This window comes from Petaurus breviceps, unplaced genomic scaffold (assembly GCF_028583685.1).
Source record: "Petaurus breviceps papuanus isolate PSGF00001 unplaced genomic scaffold, PetGlider_PUasm1.0 183, whole genome shotgun sequence".
NCBI lineage: Eukaryota > Metazoa > Chordata > Mammalia > Diprotodontia > Petauridae > Petaurus > Petaurus breviceps.
The window spans coordinates 12819237-12844626 of NW_027185791.1; the positions used below are offsets into that span (position 1 = coordinate 12819237).

Here is a 25390-nt window from a genome sequence, read left to right on the forward strand (position 1 = left end):
ATAACTGCACCAGGAAGCCAAAACATTTGTGTGACTCACTTTAAAGGGATGGTCTGAAACCAAACCCACAATGTATCTGAAGTATGCCTGTATATTCCAGTTACATTTTAATCTGGTCTGGGCTGCCCATGTGTTTAACCTCTGGAGAATACCTTAGTGTTGGACTGAAAGAAATAAGAGACATGAGGAGAAAAAAAAAGAAGAATTGTCTAAGTTGTCTAAGAAGACTAGCACGCATGTACAAGAAACACATTGACCAAGTTAGATTTCCAAAGACATGTGCAGAATTTGGGTGAAGATGCCTACGTGAAAGGTCTGATTAGAAAACAGTTCCCCCCACAAAAATTTCACCAGTTGTTTTATTTTTAATCCCCCGGAAGGACAAATGATACAAGAACCAAATAAAGAGTAAAACCTCCTCCATCCTGTCCGGCGATGAGCAAGAATTCTGACGGAAGCCTACAGGTGCTCCGAGCAGAGCCAAAGCAGGGCAGGGGGAAGCTAAGCACTAAAGCCTCAGGATCTCTGCTGCTGTACTGCCCCAATTTCCTGCTCCAAAGTAATCAATCAGTCTTCCCAGGAGGTTCTCAGGGATGTCCTAACTAGGAGCAGATGACCAAGCCAGGCCCCTCATGTGATGAGGAAAAAGGGTCAACTGATGCACACTCAACAAGGGCCTTTCAAGAGGCCAGAAGTCAGTGTCTTGGTAGGAGTGGAGCCACAGCAAGAAAGAGAAATGGTGTAGCACATGGGCAATCTAGGCACAAGATGACTTGTGAAACTAGAGAATTTTGGGGCAATCCCCACCAAAGCAATAGTAGGAAACATTACCATTGCAGTGCTCAGGCAGATTGTACTGAAGCGATCGCAGGAGACAGGGATAGCACTAACCAGATCTATTGGAACAAGAGGGCAGTGTAAAAATAGAATCTTCCAATCATCTCCAAAAATTCCACACTGAAAACACACAGTTATGTCAGAAATAAAATCCAAAACTCCTAAGTCAAAGAAAAAGTACTGCAGGCAATCAGAGAGAATTCAAATACCAAGGAATAACCATTGACATTACACAGGACTTTGCAACAACTACCACAAAAGAGAGGAAAATTTTCATTATGATACCCTAAGAGGCAAAAGAAAAAAAGCTTAAAACCAACCATTATTTCCCTAAGAAGCTGATTAGAATGAATCTTTAATAAGATAGAGGAATTGGAAACATTCCCAAGGAAAAGACCAGAGTCGAGTAGTACCTTTGAAACGACACAGAAGTCAAGAGAAGCCTAAAAAGGTAAACGAGTTTGAGCAACTGAAAGGTGGTAAATAATTGTGATGTTCTTACATTCTAATGACAGAGAAGAGACAAAGATTCCTTTAGAATCCTAAATTCTAAAGGAATCCTACTATCTTCAAAGATAACTGCTGGAGATAAAAAGGATAAATACAGGACCTTGGGGGGTTTTTGCTCTTTTTTGTTGCTTTTATGAGAGGAAAGAAAAGAGTCAGATATAAGAATACCTTAAGGAAGAAATGAGAAAGAGAGGGGCCTGAGACGAGATTTTTCTCAATGCATTGAAAAGAATATCATGGAAACAGTAGGGATCATGGACCATCCCCTGAATCTCTTTCTTATCTGACAGGACAAAGGAGGATTCAAACTACATGAAGACACACACACACATGCGAGCATGCACAGTTTGGTATAGAAATAAATAGAAAATTATAAGGAAACAGTCAAGGAAAGGAAGGAAAATATATATAAGTAGCTGGAGGAAAGGAAGGAAGGAAGAAAGAAAGAAAGAAAGAAAGAAAGAAAGAAAGAAAGAAAGAAAGAAAGAAAGAAAGAAAGAAAGAAAGAAAGAAAGAAAGAAAGAAAGAAAGAAAGAAAGAAAGAAAGAAAGAAAGAAAGAAAGAAAGAAAGAAAGAGAAAAAGGAAGGAAAGAAGAAAGGAAAGAAACAAGCATTTATTAAGCTATATAAAAATAAATAAAAGTTACAGAGAAACTGTTGAGGACAGGAAGGAAAAGAGTATAGGAAGTTGAAGGAAGGAAGGAAATAAGTATTTACTAATTACTTATTATGTGTCATGTACTGAGCTGAGCATACATACATATATGTAAATATGATAAATATTTATTAAGTAACTATCTACTTATGTGCTATGCATGGTTCTAAGCACTGGGGATACAAATAAGAAAAAAAAGATAATTCCTGGCCTCAAGGAGCTTACAATTTAATGGGAAAAGACAATACACAAAAGGGAGCTGAAAAGTAGATGGGGGAGTCAGGAAATAGGGTGATGATAGTGGAGACAAAACCAAGCAGAAGAGATAGTGGCAATTGAAGAGATGGCTGGGATTCTGAGCCCTCTATAAGGAGAGGTTGTGGGAGCTATTTTTCACTCTGCCCTCTAGTCCTCTAATCAGAGGGCAGAAGCAACTGAGGGCACTGATGATGTGTGAGTATAAAAGCTGAAGCAATCTCCAGGATGATGAGTTTCTTAGTGATAAGCTTATCCTGGGGTGGGTGTGGGGGGGGGGGGGATAGAGAGGAAGAGGGGATTATAATGTTAGAGTCAAAACCAGACAGAGCAACTTGTGGCAAATGAAAAGATGGCTGTTACTCTTAAGTCCTATAAGTACTTTACCAATATTGCTTGATCTTTATATCAAACCTGGAACATAGGTGCTGTTGTTATCCCCACTTTACAGCTGAGAAGACTGAAGTAGGTAGTTTATGGATGAATTGTCCAAGGTAACGCAGCTAGTAAGACTGAGGTCAGATGTGAACTCACATCTTCCTGACTTCAGGCATAGCATTCTATCTACTGAGCCACCTTGCTGGGTTTAAGAGTGAATTTTTTAAAAACATCAACTTTGAAGGGTAAATAATAAGAGGAAAATAAAAAGAAAGAAAGAAAATGTAAGGACCAGAGGTCAGGGTCTAGATTTAGTGAAGAGGGGAAGCAGAGGAGAAGGAATAGCCAATGATTAGTGGGGAACATATTCTTTCTCTTTATCTACTTCATTATTGTTTGTCAAGAAAGGAGCAGAGAGTAAGGAGAAGAGAGGAAAAAGCAAAAAGGGATATAATTTGGGAAATACAATTAGTAACTATAACCAGGAACATAAATGTGATGGATTCACTCAAAATAGAGAAGAGAATGTAGAATGGATAAAAAAGCAAAATTCAACAAGATATTATTTATAAGAGATATACTTTCAACATAAAGATGTAAAATGAGAGCATGAAGTAGAATTTTTCTTCAGGCAAATTCAAAAAGAGTATGGTGAGCATGATCTCAGACAAAGCTGCAGTGAAAATAGTGATGAGAGATAAGCAGCAAAGCCACATTATATTTAAAGGTCTCATATATTAAATTATATCAGTACTTAATATATGTATACATTCCAAATGTTAAAGGAAAAGTTAATCAATTTGCAGGGAGAAACAGGCAACAAATCTCTAATAGCTGGGATCACAATGTACCCCTTCCTGACCTGGACAAATTTAACAAAAAGATAAGAAAGAAGTCAATAGCCTGAATAGATTTTTAGAAAAGTTTGATATGATAGATTTCAGGTGATTATGGAATGAGAAAAGAAAGGAATGTATATATATATATTTTTTTTTCAGCTATATATGATATCTCTATAGATCCTAGGGCATAAAACCCTCATAAACAAATTTGTTAAAAGAGTTATATTAAACACATCTTTTACTGAACACAGTGCAACAAAATTATAACAAAAAAGTATTTAAAGAATGTTTTTTTTTTAAATATTTATTCCAAAGGTCCCTCAAATCTGAATAAAGAGATTTGGGTGGATACAGAGTGCCAGGCATCCAGATGGAATATCTCTAAATTCAAATGGGGCAAAAGGACTTTTACTATCCCAAAACAATTTTACTAATACTCCCATAGGTTAACCACTAATTTTATCTTCTTGCTTACTCCATGTTTCTAAATCAATATCCACAGGTCCTTATGAGTAAGGAGAAATCACCTTTCACCCATTCATCATGCATCTTCCCATTATTGCCTATATATGTGGACAGCATTATCTTTTCAGACAACTTCTGAGCTAGACCAAGCTCCATGTCAAACTTCATCAACCATTTGTGGTGGGATTGGGGTAGGAGGGTGAGTCATGTCTAAAGCCTGATGCCATTCAAGTGAATATCCGCTCAAAAGTTGGGATCCAATTGTACCCAAAACAGGCTAGTCGTAAAGAGTGGTAAAGAGTCATGGAAAAGGGGAATAAATCCAGTCAACTATACCCTTCTCTCTTAAAAATGTCATCCCTTCCCTTGCTGTCATCCTTCGGGAAACTAATTGTACAGAAAACTCATCTTTATAAGGTCAAGTATGTAAAACTCTCCATTTTATCTACCTGAAAAGGGACAAGTTAGTCTCCATCTGGAAATTCTAATTAATTCAGCTGACTTTACAAGAGAAAGTCTTTAGAATACTGAAATAATGAAACTGAATTGCGCCTATTAGCACCACTCCTATTAGCCACCTTTTTCCTAATGATTCATTGGAAATGAATTGGTTCATTTCAATAAAATGATGATTCATTTACAATTTAACTTTTTTTTCCTGTAAACTGCCAAAATTCGTGAAAGTGGTGAAAACCTGACGCCCCCCTCTTTCCCTAGAGGAAGTTATCAAGTAGGGAATTGATTGGTTGTTTGGTTGTTGTCCTGTGTTCTCGAAGAGGACCAAGGACGTAGTATTCTTGGGCTAGAGACAACATTAAGGGAAGTTTAGTGATAGAAAAGACCAAGGCTTCCTTACTGCCTGCTCCAATTCCCTCCAGTCTTTCCTATTCTTATTCTCTTACCTTATGACCCTAATCTTGGCAAAGTCTAACAAACTCTCCAAAGAAATTTCTTGGATTAAGATTATGTTTTCCACCACTAATAGGCCCCACTTTCCTTCATATTGTCTTTTTTTATATGTTTTATTATAAGATCTCTTAATCACTCTTTTTACCTTTTAAGGCATAATTTTTGAAGATCTAAAGCTTATTCATCTCTGCCTCTAATTCATTGATAGGACAATCTATTTTTACTCTATGTTATGAATCCATCTTACCCAAATTGTCAATAAAAGTCAAGGATTTTTTTTTTACTATGCCTGTCAGGCTCCTCCAGTGTGCATCATAGCAATTCCACAAGATAAATGGGCTTTTTCCCCTAATCCCATTGAAAGGGCTCCCATTTATTGCAAACAAAACTCTTGCCATGAGAAACCAAAATCCCATATCTGAACATCTTATCACCTAATACTTCCTTTCTTCCAAAATAACCTTCCCATTTCATGACAAAAAAGGAGTTAGAGAGCATTATAAAATGCAAAATGGATAATTTTGATTACATTAAATTGAAAAGCTTCTATACAAATAAAGCCAATGTTACCAAGATTAAGAGGGAAGTGGAAAATTGGGAAAGAATTTTTTCAACCAGTGTCTCTGATAAAGGCCTTTTTCTAAAATATACAAAGAATTGAGTCGAATCTATAAGAATAGAAGCCACTCCCCAGTTGACAAATGGTCAAAGGATATGAACAGGCAGTTCTCAGAAGATGAAATTAAATATATCTATAAGCATATGAAAAAATGCTCTAAATCACTATGGATTAGATAAATGCAAATCAAAACAACTCTGAGGTACCACATCTCACCAGCCAGAGTGGCTAAGATGACAAAACTGGAAAATGATAAATGCTGGAGAGGATGTGGAAAAATTGAAACACTAATGCATTGTTGGTGGAGTTGTGAACTGATCCAACCATTCTGGAGAGCAATCTGGAACTATGCCTAAAGGGCTATAAATAAGTGCATACTCTTTGACCCAGCAATACCACTTCTAGGGTTATATCCCAAAGAGATCAGAGAAGTGGGAGGAGGATCCGTATATTTATAGCAGCTCTTTTTGTGGTGGCAAAGAATTAGAAATCAAGGGGATGCCCATCAATTGGAGAATGGCTGAAAAAGTTGTGGTATATGAATGTAATGGAATACTACTGTGCTATAAGAAATGAGGAGCAGATGGACTTCATATCTGTATCTTATCTTATATATTAGATTGCATGCTGCCATGCAGGAGGAGGGGGCAGGAGAGAAGGGAGGGAGGGGAGGGAATTTGGAACTCAAAAACTTGTGGAACTGAATGCTGTAAACTAATAGTAATAAAATTTTTTTAATGAAAAAAAAAAGGGGGCAGCTAGGTGGCACAGTGACTCTATTGGCCCTGGAGTCAGGAGGACCTGAGTTCACATCCGCCCTCAGACACTTAATGCTTACTATGTGACCTTGGGCAAATGACTGAACCCCAATTGCGCCTCCAAAAAAGCAAAAAAAAAAATCTTATATAAAAAAATCTTGTGTTATATAAACTGATACTGAGCGAGAAGAGCAGAACCAGGAGAAATCTCTACACAATCACAGACACAACGTATGTGTGACGACTGACTTCAATAGCCTGGGCTCCTCTCAGCAATGTAAAGTTATAAGACAACTCCAATACTCATGACTGAAAGAGACCCACATCCAGAGAAAGAGCTGCAGAGTCTGAATGCAGAGTGAAACAAGCTCCCTGCTCTCTTTCTTTTTCTTGTCTTGTTGTGTTCCCTCTTTCCCACTGATCATTCCAGTGGTTATAATCCTTCTGTACAACCTGACTACTGATTAATGTGAAGATATTTGTAGATTCTATATTGGAGGAGAGGGAGGGGGAGAAAATTTGAAACTCAAAGGACTGTGGAACTGAAGGTTATAAACTAAAAGTAAATAAACAAATCAATTTAAAAAACATTTCTATATTTTGTATAAGAAGACTCCAATAGGGGTGGCCAGGTAGCACAGCGAGTAAGAGCACTGGCTCCAGTGTTGAGAAGACCTGGAGATCGAATCCCGGGCTTAGACACTTAGCACCCACCCAGAAACACCTGGCCGTGTAAACTTGAGCAAGTTACTTAACCCCAATTGCTTAGGGGCGGCCAGGTGGCTCAGCGAGTAAGAGCACTGGCTCCAGTGTCGGGATGACCTGGATCAAATCCGGCCTCAGATACTCAGCACCACACCCAGAAATAACTGGCCGTGTAACCTTGAGCAAGTTACTTAACCCCAATTGCTTTAAAAAAAAAAAAAAGACTCCAATAAAAGAAAAAAATAAAAATTATAACCTTCCCTCACTTAAAAAAAAAAGGATATAGGGGCTGCTGGGTGGTGCAGGTGGCTCCACTGACCCTGGAATCAGGAGGACCTGAGTTCAAATATGGCCTCAGACACTTTACACTTACTAGCAGTGTGACCTTGGGCAAGTCACTTAACCCCAATTGCCCTGCCTTCCCCCTCCAAAAAAGAAAAAAAAAAGGAGTTAACAATGAGGCCCTTGTAATATAACTCCTACCAATTACAATAAATATTCTAAACAAGGTCTAACCTAGGCTACTAATGCAGTGATTCAGGAAATGCATGAGCTATTAATGGAATAAAAATAACTTTATAGATAAGAAAACACAATTTATAGATAAGAACACAATTTCTAAATTAAAAGCAAATAACTGTTAAAATGCTGCTTTGCCTCCACTGTTGCCACAGCAATTGACCATTTTGGTCCAGAAGGCATTCTGGAGGATCACAGAGGTACCAGTGAGATTTCTGACACTAACTTTCCTTTCAAGCTGGGCTTTTTACGCATCAGGCAGCAAGGGAGCCAAATGGCTTCCTGACGTTTTTAAAGGACACCCAATTACCTTGGATTTGTTTTCTTCGTATTCTTGTATAGTGGCTTTATATTTATTCTGCATACACTTTTCTATGTACTTCTTACCTTGAGAGTAGGGCTTGTTTTTATATTTATCTTCCCAAAGCCTAGCGCAATGCCTAGTACATAATTAGTGCTTAATAAATATTTGTTGATTGATTGACTGCCAGCACCAAACCCTGGTTTAAATTTCTCAACTCATGATGTTGCTTCTCTCTAAAGCCCCAGTGATAAGATGAGTCATTTGAAAAGGGAGATGAGAACTTAGTCATTTTCACTTGCTCCTTTCTCAGAAGCCTGATAATTCCAATTACACCTAATCATTGTTTTTCAGTTTGTTCAATTGTGTCCAACTCTTCATAACCCCTTATGGGGTTTTCTTTTTTTTTTTTTTTGCTTTTTTGGAGGGGCAGTTGGGGTTGTGACTTGCCCAAGGTCACACGGTTAGTAAGTGTTAAGTGTCAGAGGCCAGATTTGATCTCAGGTCCTCCTGACTCCAGGGCCTGTGCACTATTCACTATGCCACCTAGTTGCCCCCCCGCCTTTTTTTTTTCATTTTTAAAAAATTTATTACTATTGGTTTATAACATTCAGTTCCACAAGTTTTTGAGTTCCAAATTTTACGCCCCCTTCTCCCCTGGCATGGCAGCATGCAATCTGATATAGGTTGTATATATACCTTCACATTAAACAATATTCAAGTTATAAAGAAGAATTATAACCAATGGAGTGAATAATGAGGAAAAAGAAGCAAAACAAAACAAAATGAAAAATAGAGAGAGACAGTCGTTTGCTCCAATCTGCAGACTCCAGAACTCTTTCTCTGGACAGGGATAGCCTTTCCCATCATGAGTCCTTTGGAGTTGTCTTGTACCCTTGCATTGCTGAAGGGAGCTCAGTCTATCAAAGTCAGTCATCACAGATACCATATGTCCATAATCGTGTACAATGCTCTCCTGGATCTGCTCCCCTCACTCCATATGGGCTTTTCTTGACAAAGATACTACAGTGGTTTGCCATTTCCTTCTCCAGTGGATTAAGGCAGACAGAGGTTAAGTGACTTACCCAAGGTCATACATCTAGTGAGTGTCTGGGGTCAGTTTGAACTCACATCACCCTGATTCCAGGCCCAGGGCATTGAGCCACCCAGATGCCCCCACCAAAGTATTAGTAAATTTTAATTCTAGTTTGAATGGTCCTTGTACATGCCTGTTCTTCATCAGGGTTGAAGGTGGCACACTTACTCCAAGAGATCCTTGAAAGAGAAAGAAAACTAGGGACTCAGTGGAGTCTTCTACTGGCCTACTTCATGATGATGCTGGAGAAATTCTTTAACCCTTGCTATGCTTTACCATGTGTGAATACCGAGTCCTTTCAGAGGACATGGTTGACACTTGCACTTGCCCCAGCTCTAAACTTACCCCTCTGTTCCGTTTGAGGGGGGAGGGATGGGGAACAACTGTCCTGCTCCCTTCTCTTTCCAAGTATAACTGTTACAGAGGGATCAATTTCTTCAGTTTTCCCTAAATATAGAAATGTTTCCAGGAATGAAATGCAGCCAGAGACAGGGGATAAAGCCAAGGATGGTGCTCTGAAGTCTGAGGTATCAAGCAGCACCCTCTTTTAGGCCACTAGAGTTAATACAATAATGATTACAGTAGCTTAAATTTGTATAGAACTTAGCGATTCAGTTCATTTCAACGCATGGCTTAACCACCATTTTATTCAACCCCCTTAATTTGCAGATATGTAAGCTTGGACTTTGAGACATTAAGTAATTTGCCTAAGATGACAGAACTGGGTGTGGAATTCAACTCTTCTGTCTTCACATCTAGAGTTCTTTTCCCAACACCACAATGTCCCTAGTCCAGACTAATAGGAAGATATTGTCCATGTGCGCACACACACACACACACACACACACACACACACAACTATAGCCTAAAATACTGAATGTGTAACCCTTGTGTCAGAGGCTCACAAATGACTTTATTTTTTTTTGGAGGGCAATTGGGGTTAAGTGACTTGCCCAAGGTCACACAGCTAGCTTTTGTGTTAAGTGTCTGAGGCTGGATTTGAACTCAGGTTCTTCTGATTCCAGGGCTGGTGCTCTATTCACTGTGCCACCTAGCCGCCCCCACAAATGACTTTAAAGGCCCCATTTCATTTACACTTCTTCAGTGTGCTGTCATTCATCCATTATCTTTTGCTACCAATATGTTGTCACCAACTCCCTCTGCAAACACATGGTTTGAAAGGTTCAAAGAATGAACAGATTTATTTAAAAGTCAAAGAAGACAAGTTGGGTTTACACTAGAACTTGTAGAAAAGAACACCGCCTCTGTTTGAACAGCTCTTTACCAACAGGCCTGGAATTCGAGTCATCCCAGCAGAGGAATAGCTTCTACTGTTACTCCCCAGTGCATCTCCTTCCAAGGCTCTCCTCCGGCCTACCTAGTGTGCTCACGGCCATTCCTTGACAGCTTCTGTCTGCCTTCAGCAGTGCTCTACGGCAGGCCCTCAGCATCCCAGTTAGACTCCAGTCTTATAACGTCAGAGCCTCCTCATTTTAGATAGACACTTGGCCTCCTCGCATTAAACTTCATGTTGTTGTTATAACTCTTTGTGACCCGATTTGGGGTTCTCTCGGCAGATACCTCTCCAGAGGTTTGCCATTTCCTTCTCCAGCTCATTTTACAGATGAGGAAACCGAGGCAAACAGAGTTAAGTGACTTGCCCAGGGTCATACAACTAGTAAATGTCTAAGGCTGAACTTGTACTCAAGAAGAGGAATCTTCCTGACTTCAGGCCCTGTCCTCTATCCACTGTGCCACCTAGCTGCCCCTGAACTTCATAGAAGTGGCCAAAAAAACCTGGCCTGGCTATGAATTTCTCCCCTCTGATGTACTTCTGCCCATTTCTGGCAAGACCAAAGCATGCTCAGTAATTAGGAATACACCCACCCCATTTCCAAGGGGATCTTTGTCCTTCCCATTAGGTTCAGTCAGGGTCCATTTAACAGGCTATCTTCTCTCTCCTGGAGTCTAGGAGATATTGATCTCTGGGAGGTAAATGCTATTATTATCCTCATTTTACAGAAGAGACAGACAGACAGCTTAAGGACTTGTCTGCGGTCACACAGCTACTAAGTATCTGAGGCTGAATTTGAACTTGTCTTTCTAACTTCAGGGCCAATGCTCTATCCACGGAGTCTCCTAGCTCCTTCTTCAATTCCCTCACCATTCAGGGGGGGAAAATGACGAGTGATTGTTGAAGGAGGGGAGAGACCAAGCACTCCCTTAGTGATTTCACACATCCGGGGGAAGAATGTGTAGCCCCCTCTGCACATGGTAAATGTGTAATCACAGCATGATAGCTCCGACTTTTTACAAAGAACCTAAGTTCTAAGGAAAAACCTTCTGAAGACCACAAAGGCAGCAAGTGAGGAAGCCAGGATATGAACCCACATCTTCTAACTTCAAATGCTTCCCTCTTTCCACTCCATCTTCCCTCTCATAAGAAAAGTGTGAGATAAAATGCAAAGAAGGAAAAGTCATAATTGATGGTGATGACAAGAGAAGACTTCCTGGAGGAGGTGGCATTTGAATTTGGCTTTAAAAATTAGGGGGCAGGGAGGCAAGGTGGTGCAATGAGTAAAGCCTCGGCCCGGAGTCCGGAGGACCTGGGTTCCGATCCAGCCTCAGACACTTAACACACACACACACACACACACAAAAACTAGCCATGTAACCTTGGGCAAGTTACTTAACCCCAGTTACCCTCCAAAAGGCAAATAAATAAATGAATGAATGAATGAATGAATAATAAAAATTAAGGGGCAAATCCACAGGCACAGGGAGGAGTTACAAGGCAAATTTGTTCTTCATAACAACCCTGTGAAGTAGATTGTGCAAGTACTATTATCTCCGTCTTACAGCTGAGTCCCAGGCCCATCACTTCTATCTGCTGAACCACAAAGCTGCCTGCACCTAAGTATTAGTAACTTAAAATCCAAATTTGAGTGGTCATTGTGCATTCCCGACCTTAATAAGGGTGGAAAGTGGTATACGTATTACAAGAGTTGCTTTTATAGAAAGATTGAGTGATTTGCCCAAGAGCGGGTGGAACCATCACAATCCCAGACCTTCACATTGAAAATTCGCTCTTTTCCTTCTCTCGGTCCTGCTTCTCTGTTAGTCTAGAATGTCTGATTCAGTGAACCGATTTCCTAGGAGCTAAAAAGCCCAAGTAGTTCAGAAACAAAAACAAAATCTAAATCCAAAGCATTCATTTAACAAACATTTATTTCCTGCCTATTTTTATGCTAGGCACTGTACTAGACCCTGGGGAGAGATACAAGGCTTAGAGACTAGATTTAATGAAGTTTACTCTCTAGTAGGGTGAGAAGATATAAACTAAAACTAATATAGCATTAACCTAATAGAGATTAAGAATGGGGATTGATAATCCTGTTATAGATGAACGAGATTTTGAAAGACTATATAAGCTCTGTCTTGCAAGAACAAGATTCAGTGCTCTCTGTCATCCTTTTCCCAGTCTTGTGTGCTAAAAGATGCCCCAGATACTTCAGAGAGCAGTGGATAAGTTTTCCTTCAGCAGAGTCACATAACAGGACTCTTTCAATTGTATCTCTCACCAGGCTGCTCAGAGTGTATACGTCAGTCCAGTGTGTGGCACAAAACAGGGCTTCAAGCCTCCAAGTGAAGAGATTGAAAAAAGAGTCATCTGCCCACAAAAAAAAAAAAGAAAGAAAGGAATACTTAAATTTGGATCAGGCAAAAACATAAAAAATAACAATAATTTAAGTTGAAGCTGGAACTATTAAGAAGGAAAAGGGTTGTTTGTTTTTTAATCATCCTTCCCAATGACCTAAACAGGTAAACTGCATATTAAAGAAAGCCCAAAGATCTGAAAATTCTTAAGGGAAATCTTTTCTTGTTTAGGACATAATGAATTCAGTCTTCAGAGACCAAAGAGTCTGGTTTGTTGAGCTCTCTGAACTGTCAGCTGAATAATTATCTGCAAAATGTTATGTGGAGGTGAACTCCCTATGATTCAGTTCTTTTCCTGTTTTGAAACACAAGGTTAGTAACCTTTGGAACAAAAGATAGCAAAGCCAAGGACCAAGCCTCCTTTCTTTCCATTTTATTGATATTTAGGGGAGGGCTTTTTTGTCTTAAAAAATAATGCATTTCCATCTGAAGGTCCTTCCCACGTGCCCTTGGAAAGTATCTATGTAGTATGCAGAACTAAAAATCCCTTGGCCATGGTGGCAAGGGAGAAAAGCCGTCTAATCAAGTAAGCAGTCTTGTATTTTGTGCTAAAGGAGAGCATAAGGCAGGCACTCTGGGGGAGGGGGAGAGACAGGACAAAACCAGAATTCCTTTCACATAATTATTGCTAAACCTGTTAGTGTATTCTCTAGGCTTTATCTTCTCATCTGCCTCTATGCCCTATAGATACAAATACTGTGACCTGACCTATTGATGCAAGCTAAAGAGTCAAGGACCTTGTCATTCAGCCAGCTGCTACTACATTAGGACTTAGGAGCTTTCCAACTGCTCTACAGCTAAACCTTTTATGCGTTGTCTCCCTCAATTAACATAGAAGCTCCTTGAAAGCAGGGACTCTCAATTGTTCTATCTGTATCACCAGACCTCGGAGGCAGCTAGGGGGCAAAGTGGATAGAGTACCAGGTCTGGAGTCAGGAAAACTCATCTTCCTGAGTTCAAATCTGGCCTCAGACACTTACTAGCTGTGTGACCCTGGGCAAGTCACTTAACCCTGTTTACCTCAGTTTCCTCATCTGTAAAGTGAGTTGGAGAAAGAAATGACAGATCACTCCAGTGTCTTTGCCAAGAAAATCCCAAGTGAGGTCATAAAGAGTCAGACATGACTGAAAGAACTGAACAGCCCCAACTACAGCAATCCCCAGAACTTAGAGCAGTGCTTGGCATACATTAAGTCCTTAACAAATATTTTTCCTTTCATTCTTTCATTTGCCTGCTGAGCCCAAGAAGCTAGGTAATTGTGCCTACTCCCTTTCTACTAAGGGGGCCATCTGCTCTGCACCCATGCATACAGTAAGACAAAATTTAATCCTGTGGGACCCTGACTTCTAATGAAATGAGTTAGACTCATTTTTCTAATACTTTTAAACTCATTAAACCTCTATCCCAAAACTCTAAGTACAATTTATTTAAAGCTTAAGTTTTGGCTTATATCTAGGGCTTCCCTACTTTGGGGAGTACAATGTGAATCCGATATGGGACAGGAATTTATTTCCTACACATATACATAAGACCAAAGCAGGAATTGAATGAACAGCTTGAAACAAGATTCAGTAATAATTTATAACTATCAATAAAATTTCTTGGGAAAGCCTGGGTGACGTGGCACATGGAGGCCTGGACGACATAGCACATGGAGGCCTGGACTAGGCCTGGTCAATGTGGCGGCAAGTTGATCCACCAACTGCAAGGGCCATTCCCAGGCCTATCACTACAGGGCTGGGATGTGACTGAGCAGGGTAAGAGACAAATTCAGGGCCTGTGGCAGTGGCAGCAGCTACTCCTGGGACTACAAACCCACAGCCTGGACATTTAAAAAGTACCTAACTGAACTTCCAGGAACCAGGATGACAGAGTTAACCCTAGCTGCTCCAATTCCCCCCTCTGACCCTGAAAACACAGTAACTATTGCCCCAGAGCAAAATTTTAAGGAGTACAGGCTTGGGAGCCCTAGAGGAAGGGCGTGGCTAAAGCCCTGCCTCAAAATGGGTAAAAAAAAAACAGACTGCAAAGGCAAAGACTCTAGAATCCTATTATTGTGAGAGGGAGGAACCAAATTCAGGAGACAGTAATGACTCCACACCCACAGCTGAAGCATCAACAGGGAATATGAACTGGTCTGAAGCACAGAAAGTGTTCTTAGAAGAGCTCAAGAAGGACTTTGAAAACCAAAGTGGAGAGGTAGAAGATAAAATGAATAATTCTTTTAAAATCAAAATCACAAAATTAGAAAAACATTACAATGAAGAAAACAGCTCCTTAAAAAGAAAAATGCGTGAACTAAAAATGAAATCTGAACACATGGAAAAAGATCTTCAAAAACTAAATGAGGAAAATAATTTGCTAAAAATTAGAATCAACCAAATTGAAGCTAATGACTCTATGAGGCACCAAGAATCAGTCATGTAAAACATCAAGAAAGAAAAATTAGAAAAAGAGGTAAAATATCTCATTGGAAAAATAGCTGACCTGGAAAACACAGATGAGCGGTTTGAAGGTAGATTACCGTTATCATAAAGTATCTCTTGGGTTTCAAAAATCCAATGACATCTTCATCCCTCTGATTTCACCAGCACAAGTCAAGTGATAGGAAGTCTGGTCATAGGGAATACTTCTTGCCATAAGTGAGTCAAAGGAAGAAAGTGAGCTGAAAGATATCTCGTCTTTTAATTGATGAAGCACCCTGCTCTCCTGCTATCATGAGATGGAAGGGTGGTTGGAGAAGGGCAGAACCAAAGGACTCCCCAGGGTTTTCACCACACCAAAGCACCAAGTCCTTTCAACATTTGCCATTCATGGCTATAAGCACAGGAACTGCTTCAGCAGATGCCCTGTTCTAGTTACATGAGGGAAAACATCTTCTAAATCATGATTAATTAGATAAATGGAAATGAAAACAGCTCTGAGCTGCCACCTCACACATATTAGAATGGCTGACTGGTTGGCTGATGTGCTTCATTCTTGAGGAGGACCAAAATGACATCACCATGCTGAAGTCAAGTTTCAATGTGTCCGACTGGGGCTGATCAGACCAGTATGAGCTTGGAATGCTCTACTACAGGTCAGGCACAAATAGTCCATGTGAACATTCAGGATGGATTCTCTAAATCTGTGCATCCTGCATTTCCTTTGAGCTGTTTCAATTCTGCTTTGCTCACAGAGCACAGAACATTCTCTGACGTGGGCAGGCCATGCTGAGCGGTCCTGTGCCAGTGTCTCCCATGTCACACAATCAATTCCAAAGAGAGACCTGGAGAGTATCCTTGCATTGCTTTTTCTGGCCACCATGTGAACTCTTGCCCTGGGTGAGTTCTCTACAAAACAGTCTTTCAGACAAACATATGTTTTGCATTCAAACAACGTGGCCAGCCAATCGGAGCTGCGCTCTCTGATGCAGAGTCTGAATGCTTGGCTGTTTAGTTTGAGTGAGGACCAGTGTCTGGTACCTCATCCTGCCAGGTGATCTTCAGAATCTTCCTAAGATAATTCAAATGGAAGTGATTCAGTTTTCCGGCATGGTGCTGGTGGACTGTCCAGGTTTCACAGGCACACAACAGTGAGGTCCTCACAACAGCTCTGCAGACTTCAGTCTGGTAGTCGTTCCAACACCTCTTCTCTCCCATACTTTCCTTCTGAGCCTCCCAAACACTGAGTAAGCTCTGGCAATGTATGTGTCAACTTCATCATCAATGTGTGCATCCCTGGAAAGTCCAATGCCAAGGTAAGTGACCTTCTCCCCAGCAGTCAGAACTTCTCCATTTGCTGTAACCAACGGTTTCACATATGGATAGTGTGATGGTAGCTGGTAGAGCACCTATCTTGGTGTTGATCGTTAGGCAAAAATTAGCCTAAGCAGCAGAGATGACCCAAAAGGAAAATGATAAATGCTGGGAGGTGGGGGTGAAAAAACAGGCACACTGACGTGCTGTTGGTCAGTTGCGAGCCGGTCCAACTGTTCTGGAGAACAATTAGGAGCTATAAGACCAAAGAGGCTCTTTGTAATAAAGATTACTGTGCCTGGCCTTTCACCCAGCAATACCATTACTAGGTCTGTATCGCAAAGAGATTAAAGGAAAGGGCGAAGGACCTACACGTACAAGAATATTTATAGCAGCTCTTTTTGGTGACAAGGAATTGGAAATTGAGGGGATGCATGAACAAGTGGTGGTAAAGGAATGGAACTGAATACTATTGTGCTATAAGAAATGACAAGCAGGATGCTCTCAAAACACCTGGGACTGAACTGATGCAAAGTGATTTGAGCAGAATTAGGAGAACATTGTACACGGTAATAACAACATTGTAACTATTGTTGACTATGAGAGACAACTACTCTCATCAAGACTGATCCAAGGCAATTCCAAAGGACTCATGATTTAAAAAAAAAGAGGGGTATCCACCTCCAGAGACCTGATGAACTCTGCAGATTGAAATATGAACTTTTATTTGCTTTTTTCTTGATTTTTCTCGACATGGTTGATATGGAAATACGTTTTATATGATGTCACGTGCATAATTGGTCTATTGCTTGCTTTCTCATTGGGTGGGGGAAAGGTGAAAGAGAGGCAGAGAATTTGAAATTCAAAATGAATTGAATGAACATTAAAAATAAATATTTGTTTCACAGAAAAAAAGTTGTCCTGTTAAACACCTGTTGAGTATTATTTTCCATAAGACTGTTGGGACAAGATGTGTGTGGAAACCTTAGTGACAGCTCCACCACTCATAATCCCATCCCTCACCTGTCACCCTGGGGGCATAGGCCTACATCTTCGCTCCTGTGAGTCTTATCTTGGTAGAGAGAAAGAAAGCAGCTCAGTCTAATGGCTAGACTAAGCCTGGCAGTGCCAGGTGGGTGGGAGGATGAAGCAATCCTTGGCAAGTTACACTTTGGGAAATAAAGAAGAATTTTCATTGAGGAAAGCTAAAATCAAAATGATGCTGGCAGATTCATGGTTTACTTGTGTTGGTAGAAACAGATAGATGAAGATGAAAAAAGCCATTTTTAAATCAAAAAGGTACTTTACAATAGATGGATTTTCCTTCCAAACCATTAATCTGCATAGCTGTATCTCCTAGATAAATAGGAAGACAGAAAGCATCACCAAAACCCACACCAAAGTTTCTGAGCCAGACAATGTTTCAGAAGACTGGTCTAATCGAAATGGGAATGTAATTGTTATGTGAGAAGTATTGCCTTGCTGTTACCTACAAAATAAGGTTCTAACACCAAAAAAACATTGATGGCCCTCTATATAAATTGACCTTGGTGATCTTGTCAACCTTCATAATCTATTGATTGTTCTCTGAACAAAGCTGTCCTATACATTCTTCTTCACCCCGATTGTATTTTTTACTCTATCCAACTCCCCTCTACCTACAATTTATGAAGCTTTTCTTACCTATTCCGACCTGCAGTGATATGTTCTTCCCATGAATTCAAAATACTTACTTAAACATGCATTATTTATTTGCTATTTACACACTGCCTTTTGACATCTTCATGATGTTATAGAAAAGGTGCTAGACTGAATCAGAAGACTTTGACTCCAATCTGCACTAAACTACTTCGTAATTACACCATCTTAAACAAGTCTCTTCTTTAAGACGGAGATAAATGATAGACACTCTGCCTTCTGGCGGCATGAGGATCAAACCAGAATTATGTGAAAGTGTTTTGGAAACTGCTACACAAAGGTAAGATAGTTTTATTATTGATCCAACTAGATGAGTTCTTTGAGGTCAAAATTTTGTGTTTTCTCTTCAGTCCCTACTGGGGTGGGGAACCTTTGGTCTTGAGGCCATATGTGACCCTCTCGGACCTAGGGCCACATATGGCCTCAAGGCCGCAGGTTCCCCACCCCAGTCCTGGCACATAGTAGATGTTCAATAAATAGACTGTTGAACAAGCTTTATCAGCTCTGGGATACTCCTCCATTTTGTGCTCAAACTCACAAATGAGTGTGGCTGTTGGTCCTAGCAGGGTGCCCTGGGATTCTTCATCTCATGTTATAACTCACAAACCTCTCTGTGACTTCCCATTAGCAGTCATTCACCAGACACGATTAACAAAGGCATTAACGATTAACAAGAATATAGGAAAACTAGGAAACAGCACAGGGAAAACACTCAGAATAAGAGCGGATGGAGAAAGAGTCATGTAGAAGGTGGGACATAAAGGAAACCAAGCAGGTCGGCAGTCAGAGTGGGGGAGGGAGAATATTCCAATCAAAGGGCATGGCAAAGGAAAATGCCAGGAGCCGGGAGATGGAGGTTCTTGTTCTCCGAATAGCCAGGAGGCCAGTGTTCCCAGATCAAAGAGAACTTGTCACAAAGTAAGGTGTAAGAAGGCTAAAAAAGTGGGCTGGGGCTACGTTATGGAAGACTTTGAATGCCAAGCAGGGTATTTTGTATTTGTATCTGGAAATAATAGGAAGCCACCAGAGTTCGTTGTGTAGGGAGTGACATGATTAGACGTGAACTTTAGAAAAATCATTTTAGTGGCTGAATGGAGAGTGGATTGACCATGAAGTATAATAACAAAACTGATATTAAAAAAAAGAAGACTATGGTCCATGGGTTCCATTCTTTAAATGGTTCAAGTTTGACCATTGATACTTTATCTTCGGACAAAAATAAACTAAATTTGTAAATGATAGAGCCAAGTGGAAAAGCTCTTTGTATCACAGCATAGAAAGAACCCAAGATTTGTTGGATAAGCTGGGTTCGAGCCCTGGTTCTGTCACTTGTTAACTTTGTGATTTGGAACAAGTCCCTTTTGGGCTCTGGAAGTTCAGTTTCCTCATTTACAAAACGAGGGGGCTATACCCAATGATTTCTAAGGGCATTTTCTATGTCTAGATTCTATGTATATAAAATGGTGATAATGACTGCCTCACTGGGAGTTTTTTGAGAAGGAAAAAATAAAATGCATGAAAATTGTTTCGTAAACTAAAGTGCTAATCAAGTGTCAGTTATTATTACTATTATGGTTGCTGAATAAATTCATGAACCAACCCTTTAGCTACATGCATCTAATAATCACATTTCCCACCTAACATATTCAGCCTCTTTCACCTACAGATTGCAAAGTGCCTTCAAGCAAAGACAATACATGCTATTATCTTACCTTTACTGAGCTAAGTGATTAGCTCAAGGCCAAGTGGAGGGGTGATGGGCTACAACTGCAGAATGCAAGATATTTTCAGACATGGCCCATCTGTGGGTCTGCTTTGCTTGACTACATTTAGTTATTATAAGAGAGGGCCTTTTGGCTGGGGAGAGAGTCATGAAGGAGAAAAGACAGCAAAAGCCCCATAAGAAGAAGAAAAGAATGTCAACGAGGAATGTTTTAAATACACAGAGAGAGCAGAAGGAAGCTTAGAAGAGGACACATATAAGCAGAGCAATGCCGAAATCACTCTTCCAAGTTTAACATCAACCTAAAAAGATAAGCTGCACATCGTCGCCTGCTTTTTTTTTCCTTCTTCACATAAGGAAATGTCCACATTTGCTGACATTCGTAAAGTTCATGATAATAACACACACACACAAAAGGTTTCCATCCATTCAAGGAAGAGGACATAATGGTGACTTGAATAGGCTCTAAATGTGGCGTCAGGAAAACTATGACCATGTCGTATCATACAAACTAGCTGTGCGACCATAGGTGAGGTCTTTAACTCTCAGAATCTAGATTTCTTCATCACTAAAATTAAGATAAGACCTATAGCACCTACCTCATGTGTTTGTTTTAAGGTTCAGATAAGGTGATATATGTAAATTGCTGGATGGATATCAACTCTTATTATTATTATTTTCTTTTTCAAGTTTATCTCTGTCCTTCCCTGGAAGGTACATCGATTTCTTCCATTATTGATGTCAAAGACCTACATTGGGAGGATACAAGTCTTTTCCCAATCTGCTTCTTCAACTCTTTCATAATCTCACAGGATTACCAATTTAAGGTATCAACAGGACATTATAGGTCAAATATCCAATGCAGTCATTTTAAAGATGAGGAAACTAAAGCCCAGAGAACTTATATGATTAACTCAGAGTCATATAGGTAATAATTAGCAGAGCTGGGACAAGGGAAAGGAAAACAAAATGATGAAGAAAAATGCCAAAAATTGAGGATGGGAGAGTTTGGGACATAGACAACTAATTGTATGCTATGGAACCATAGGCATCCCACTACCCTCTGAGTTTTTGGTTGCTTATTTATAAATTTGGGCTAACATTTGTACTACCTACCTTACAGGGTTGTCATAAGCAAAACATTTATTTTGGAAACTTTCGAGTGTTATGGAAATATGAGTTATTATTTCACAATTTTGCTTGTGCCTGGCCTGATCACAAAAAATGAACTTGGGAAAGTCCCATTAAAGAGAAAATAGCTCCCTCAGGACATTAAGACATGTAAGGGTGACACTATAGAGTAGTCCCAGCTTTCACAACCAAATCAGAGGCTTCAGCTATGAAAATTAAATTACATTAAATAAAAAATAAAATAAATGGAAAGGAGTGATTTCCAAATACTTCTTTGGGGAGAAAGAGAATTTAATAGAACGATTTGCTCATTGCTACCTTCCTGCCCAGTGCTGTTGCAGGAACCCATCACTTTTCCCCGATTCCCACTTTCCTACCCACACTCCATTGTCAGAGCAGGATTCCTCCTACTCCCTTTCAAGCTCTTCCAGAGAACACACCTCTTCCCTTAAGTCTCTTAATTGAAGTCATATCCCATTGAAAGAGTCCCCCTCCCACCCTCTGAAGTACAACATCCAAGTCTCCTTCCAGCAGAGAGATGAAGCCACCTACTTGGCTGCTGACTTTTTGTTTGTTTGTTTGATTGAACTGGTTGTCTCATGTGTCTGTCACAGGCCAGAGGCCCACAGGGCAAGGGCTATACCCTCTTTTCTACTTTGCGTACCATACAGCCAAGTCGACTTTGGGCTCACTGCCAAGAACAGCAAAAACAAGAATACTCCTACTGTGTCCGGACGGGGTGTGGAAGGGTGGGGTTGGGTCCAAAATTAGAGACTCTAAATAAGCCCCAAGAGATGGCAGAAAAGTCAGTGGACTCCCAGGAGTGTGTCTGTGCCACTTGAAAGTACTAGGCGTATTTCTGGGGAAGAACAGTCAGATGGAGCATTCTGACTCGAACCTAAATATGGAGATGTTTAGATTAGACAGCGGTAAAGCATCTTAACAGCGAAGGCAAACTGTCAAAGGAAGGGACTGCTGGCTGGGCTAATTATGGCTAACTCATTAGAGCTGTTCAAAAATAATCTGGAAGGGTTTCAAGAGTGTTTAAGAATAGTGGAAAGTCCTCTGTGATTGGGGAAGCTCTATTTGTTCATTTATGAAGCTTCTCCCAGATCCCATCTGCCTGGATTTGAGACGTCTCCGGCAGGTCTGACCTTGTCTCCTTTCCCACCCTTTTATCCTCTCGTAATGGTAAATACAGCTTGACGTAGCTGACCTCGGAGTAAAGAGAAGTGGGTTCAAGTCCTGCTCCAGCAATTCAGTGATTGGGTGACCCTGGACAGATTACATGATGCCTCAAGGATGCCATGCAGCTGTTTACCTACATCTAGCTGAAGGTGTGCTGGAAACCATAAATCCTGGAAGAGAAGGGAAGGAAGGAAGGAAGGAAGGAAGGAAGGAAGGAAGGAAGGAAGGAAGGAAGGAAGGAAGGAAGGAAGGAAGGAAGGAAGGAAGGAAGGAAGGAAGGGGAGAAAAAAGATAAGCAAAACCAATAAACAGTGAAAAAATCTGACACTATGTACAACAGTCTATGAATGGCCATGAAGACCCCCACCTCTACATAGAAGCAATGGGGGAGGGGGTTTCTTCTTGTATCTTTTTTTTTTTTGGAGTAGAAGCTTAATCATTATGATTTTATAGCATTCAATTTTGGGTTTTTTTGATACTGCTCTTTCCATTTACATTGCTATAGTAGTTGTGTATATTAATTTCTTAGTTCTACTTATTTGACTTTACCATTCATATAATTTTTTCCATATTTCTCTGTATTCATCATGTTCATCAATAAAATCCCATAGTATTCCTGTGTACCACAATTTGTTCAGCCATTTTCCAATTGATTCCCACCTAGTTTTTCCCAGATCTTTGATACCACACACACACACACACACACACACACAGTAATGCTATAAATATTTCAATGTCTATAGAGCCCTTCTTTTTGTCATTTACTTCCTGAGGGTGTATGCCTAGCAGTGAATTCTCTGAGTCAAAGGGTATGGATATTTTAGTCACTTTATTTGTATAACTCAAAATTGCTTTCCATAATAGTTGTATTGATTCTCAGCTCCATCCACAATTCAGTAGTTTGCCTTTTATCCCACAAACTCTCTAGCATTAGCTATTCCCATCTTCTGTCATCTTTGCAGGTTTTTAGATCTTTTCCATTCACAAGTGATGTGTATGTCTAGTCGGGTTTCCTCAAGTCTGAATTTCCAAACAGAAAAAGCATCATAGGGTCCCTAAAGCACAAAGGGTGTGACAGTCTAAAAAAAAAAATCCTTCATGGAATTGTGCAAGTTTTATTTCTTTTTTCCTTCCTCTTTTCTTCAATAGTTCTAAGCCAAATGTTTAATTTGCCCTCTCCCTTGGCACCCAGCACCGCCCTTACCACCACTAGAGCCAGATGCACCATGTAAATGTTGGGATAAATAAGTAAGGTTCAGACAAACAAGCAGAGAAAACACAATTAGGCAAAGCAAACAGAGAAGAGGAAGTGGTGAGCATCCGCCAAGGGGAAGGTCAAAGTCTTGGGGAGCCCACCTGCTGTGAATTTCAGCGGAACCCATTGAACATCCTCCGTGTGGGTCCACTCAGTCCTTGTTAATAACATCCATATGGAAACACAGACACAGAGAAAATCTGCTCATGGAAAAGCTTGAGCATGGTCAATGAAAAGAGAGACCGACCAAGGGCTGTGTGTGTGTGTGTGTATGTACACATCTGTAGGTACACGTGTGTGTGCACAGTGTGCATGTGTGTATGCACATCTGTAGGTACACGTGTGCGTGTGTGCACGTCTGTGTGTGCATGTGTATGTGTGTGTGTTTGTCCAACTTAGACCATGCTAGATTTCTGACTTTTCACACATGGGAAAGCTTGTGCAGTCCACGGACCACACCGCCAGCAGAAGCAGCTGCAGGGATCAGGAAACCCAGGTCTCCAAACAGAGCTTATTATCTTGCAGTCTGCAGCCTGACCATTAGCAGAGTCAGCCATCGGGAGCTACACTGACCAAGTCAACCACTGAAGGAAGGAAGGAGAGGGAAAGGCCAGGGTGTGAATGAGTGTTTCCTTTGCTGGGACTGCTCAGATCACTGATGAAAAGAGCAGCCTCGGTACCCTTCCCTCTCACCTCAGCCTAAGCCTCAATAGGAACAGGAGAACAGATTCCAAGCTGGAAGGATTTCATTCACATAGAGCCTACTAAGTGCCAGGCACCATGTGAGTGTTTTACAAATATCTCATTCGATTCTCACAACACTGCCAGGCAGGTGCTCTTGGTATACCCATTTTACAATGGAGGAACCTGAGACAGAGGTTAAATAACTTTCCCCAAATCACACAGTTAGTATCTGAAGTCAGAAGAAATTTAGAAAGTCATTGAGGGGTGGCTAGGTGGTATAGTGAATAGAGTGCTGGCCCTAGAGTCAGGAGGACCTGAGTTCAAATCTGACCTCAGACACTTAACACTTACTAACCATGTGACCTTGGGCAAGTCACTTAACTCCAATTGCCCTGCTTTCCCCCCTCCAAAAAGACAAAAAAAAAGTCATTGACTCCAACCTCCTCATTTTATAGATGAGATTGAGATCCAGAAGAAAGTTATTTGCCCAAGGTCACAGAAGTAACATGCCAACAGGGACAGAACTTGAACATAGATCTCTGATTCCAAACCAGTGATTTTTCTATTAGCCCGTATCAAGCAGTGTATGCCAAGTTGGCACTGCCCCAACAGGTCAGACTTGCCCTGGTGCTCCTGGGACAGAAGGCAGCAGCTTTATGACACAGTATACAGGGGCAGCTGCCCACTAATGGCCCCTGCCTGGTGACTGGTTCACAGTCTAGTAATAAGTCTTACATCCAAAAGGGAGAATTGAACAAATGGCACAAATCACATCCTCTTGCTAGATAAACAAACCAAGTTTGAGTAGTACCCTAAGCTTCCAGGCTTTACTGATCTGATCAGGATACAATCTACCTGTGAAAGGTATGAAGAGATCTTATTCTTTTATCTTAAGATAAAATGTTTCAGTAGAAGAAAATACAAGAGTCAATAGAATTTCACCATCCTAAACCCAGTTCAACCCATGATGCCTCAGTCTCCTCTTCTACTTTCCCCCAAGTGGCCATCTCATGCAGGCAATGCGGCTTCCCGCTATAGTCTCCCCTTATTGGTGAGTTTTTCTGGAAACTTCCGTGCCTGCCATGATTGTTGATAACCCAGAGCTCAACAACTGGTTCACCTGACAACTTTTCCAACACTATCACTGCACTTCCCCACCCCCCTTTCAGTTCCCATTCGGATATTGGCTTTTCCCATTGGAATATATAAGCTCTTTGAGGAGAGAGACTGGTTTTCTTTTTCCTTGTATTTGTATTCTCAGGGCTTAGCACAGTGCCTTATTTTTTTTAGTCAGTTTTTGTCACATCTAACTCTTCATGATTACATTTAGTGTTTTCTTGTCAAAGATACTGGAGTGGTTTGTCATTTCCTTCTCCAGCTCAATTTACAGATGAGGAAACTGAGGCAA

The 25390-nt window shown here is 40.6% G+C and overlaps 1 pseudogene; it reads left to right on the plus strand.

Moving 5' to 3' along the window:
• The first annotated feature begins 435 nt into the window (after nt 1–435).
• Nucleotides 436–25390, plus strand: part of LOC138160924 (interferon beta-like) — a 56424-nt pseudogene continuing 31469 nt past the window's right edge.